Raw genomic sequence first — 2,630 nt, 5'->3', positions numbered from 1 at the left:
TGTGTGTGTGTGTGTGTGGATGTAACATTACTTGTAAAGTTGGTATTTAATGAATATTCTTCCAGTAAATATTATCAGTAACATAATATCAATGTTATAATTTCCTATTATTTCCTGTCATACTCGATTTCTCTTATTTTATTATATAGAAAGATGTTAAAGTAATCGAAGAGTAAACATAGATGTATATTTTATAATTATGAATTTAAGGATAATAATGCACTTTATGCACAGATAAAGATATACAAACCCAGTAAACACCAACTAACAATAACATAACATTAATGTTATAATTTCCCATTCAACAATGTAAATGGAATATAATGTAATGTTTTATGTAACAGTTACATTCTTAAGTAGGAAATTATAACATTGATACTATGTTATTGATAGTTAGTGTTTACTGGAAGAATATTCAATACCAATTTTAAAAGTAACGTTACATTAATATATTATAATATGTATACTCACTCAACAATATAACTGTTACATACATGTGTTATATATAATAACACTCACACTTTTAAATAAAAAATTATAATATTGATGTAGCGTTACTGTGTTTGTTGATGTTTCCCAGATAGTACGATAAATTATTTAAGTGGTTCTAATATTAAAATATAAAGTTTTCTCCTTTCTGACGTCAATCTGAGCACAGATTGCTATGAAAATAGTATATACAAATAATATCATGTGTTGTATAAGTACCTTGTTTTCACCAAACTCTATAACTTTTATTTAAAAAGTATTCGTAATAAACTTACGAATTCTCCTTTTGTTTATATTTCTTTCTTTCTTTTTTCCTTTTCCTTTATTTTCGATATTACAGTACTATATACAGTACATGATATCATTTGAATGTACTATTTTCTGCACTCAATCTGTAGCAATCTGTACTCAAATTGACGTCAGAAAGGAGAAAACTTTAGAAACAATTAATGAATTCATCGTGTTTACATTTACAAACACCGCATTTACAAATAACGCTACATCATATATATATATATATATATATATATATATATATATTTATTTATTTATTTATTTAGTTATACAATTGATGTAACATTACTTTCAAAATTAAAATTACACTTGTTAATTGAATATTAATATACTTTTTAATTGTGTATTTTAATTTAATTTAATTTTTATTTTATTTTTATTTATTATTTTTTATTGTTTTTATTAGTTAAATAGTGCCTATATTATACTAGTAAATTAAATAGGCTGTATATAGACGTCGAGATATAAATAATAAAATAAATAATAAGAAAGAGGGAGAGAGAGAGAGAGGAGGTGGCAGGGAGCGAGGGAGAGAGAAAGTAAATATCTCTGTCTCCGACTAAAATAAAAATATATAACAATGTAAAATGTGAATACTTTATGTCGTTTTTACTTTTTATAGCTAAATTAAATAATAAGGAGATAAAACAAGAAGAAAAAGAAAAGGAGAAGAAAATAAAGAGAGAAAGGAGAGAATGTGTGAGAAGAAATGAAGAGGAGGCAGAAAAAATGAAGATAAATGATAAGACGGTAAAAAAACCATAAGAGAGCGAGATGGAAAGACAAGAGGAATATATGAGTAAGAATGAATAAATAAAAGCATAGATAAATAAGTAAATACATTTTTTTTGTCTACTGTAATAATAAGTAATAAATAAGTATTGCTTTACATAATATAGGATAACTTATAAAGATACAGAACTGGGATATTCTCTATGTTGTTTTTTATTATTTTTAAACAAGGCAAGAAGAAAGGAAGAAAGAAAAAAGTACAGAAAGCGAGAAGAAAAAGAGAAATTATAAGGAAAGAAGAAATTATACAGACAGATAAGGAACAAAAAATAGAAAGAAAGCAAGAAGATAGAAAATAGAGATATGCAAGATAGTAAAATAGAAAAGGTTACTTTTTAAAAGTAATTCATTATTATTACTCGTTATTCAAAAAAATACGTTGTTACCGTTACTTGAATACTTAGTATCTACTTTTTATAACTAAATTAAGTAATAAAAGGAGATAAAAGAGGAAGGAAAAGAAGAAGAGAAATGAAAATAAGGAAAGAAAGGAGAGAATGTAAGAGAAGAAATGAAGAGGAGACTGAAAAAATGAAGATAAATGATAAGACGATAAAAAAACTATGAGCTATCTGGAAAACATTTACAAGCACAGTAATGCTACATAATGTGTACACACACACACACACACACACACACACACACACATATATATATATACCTATATACAGGGTGTCTCACACTCTCCTCCGGGCATTTTGTGGGAATGTTTGAGAACAGATTGAGGTAAACATAAAAGTCCTGTACCGTTTTGCGATATTCGCAATAATTATCGAGATATTAATTTTAAAAAATTTGTCAGTGATCATGCTTGTCAGGATATGGTAAATGAGTTATAATAGCGACGACTGTCGTCGCTTATAATACAGAAGATGAGTACATTATCACGCAAAATCGTGGAATAATCTTCTTTAATTAATAATTAAAAATCTGTGTGATTATTTGGAAAATGGTAGAGGAGTCTTGTTCAATTTGACCTAAAGTACACGACGGCAGTCGTCGCTACTATAACTCATTTACCATATTCTGCACGATCATTTACAAATTTTCTACAG

At 26.7% G+C, this 2,630-nt stretch overlaps 2 protein-coding genes across 3 annotated transcripts in view; one reads left to right on the top strand and one right to left on the bottom strand.

Moving 5' to 3' along the window:
* Window positions 1–2,630, bottom strand: part of LOC116850332 (UNC93-like protein MFSD11) — a 21,490-nt gene that overhangs the window by 8,288 nt on the left and 10,572 nt on the right. The gene's annotated exons all lie outside the window — the stretch shown is intronic.
* The window catches only part of LOC116850333 (merozoite surface antigen 2-like), an 8,670-nt gene that overhangs the window by 3,619 nt on the left and 2,421 nt on the right, over window positions 1–2,630 (top strand). The window contains exon 2 of one of the 2 annotated variants that reach the window (XR_004379314.1): window positions 1,406–1,471. The exons of the other annotated variant lie outside the window; for it this stretch is intronic. The gene's annotated coding sequence lies outside the window, so the exon portion shown is untranslated. Of the gene's footprint in view, window positions 1–1,405; window positions 1,472–2,630 lie in introns of those variants that run through there. 2 annotated transcript variants of the gene reach the window in all.

This window comes from Odontomachus brunneus, unplaced genomic scaffold (assembly GCF_010583005.1).
Source record: "Odontomachus brunneus isolate Ranch 3 - 2012 unplaced genomic scaffold, Obru_v1 Obru_scaffold_142, whole genome shotgun sequence".
In the NCBI taxonomy this organism is placed as follows: domain Eukaryota; kingdom Metazoa; phylum Arthropoda; class Insecta; order Hymenoptera; family Formicidae; genus Odontomachus; species Odontomachus brunneus.
The sequence above is the reverse complement of the archived record's forward strand: the minus strand, read 5'-3'. Positions and strand labels throughout refer to the sequence as shown.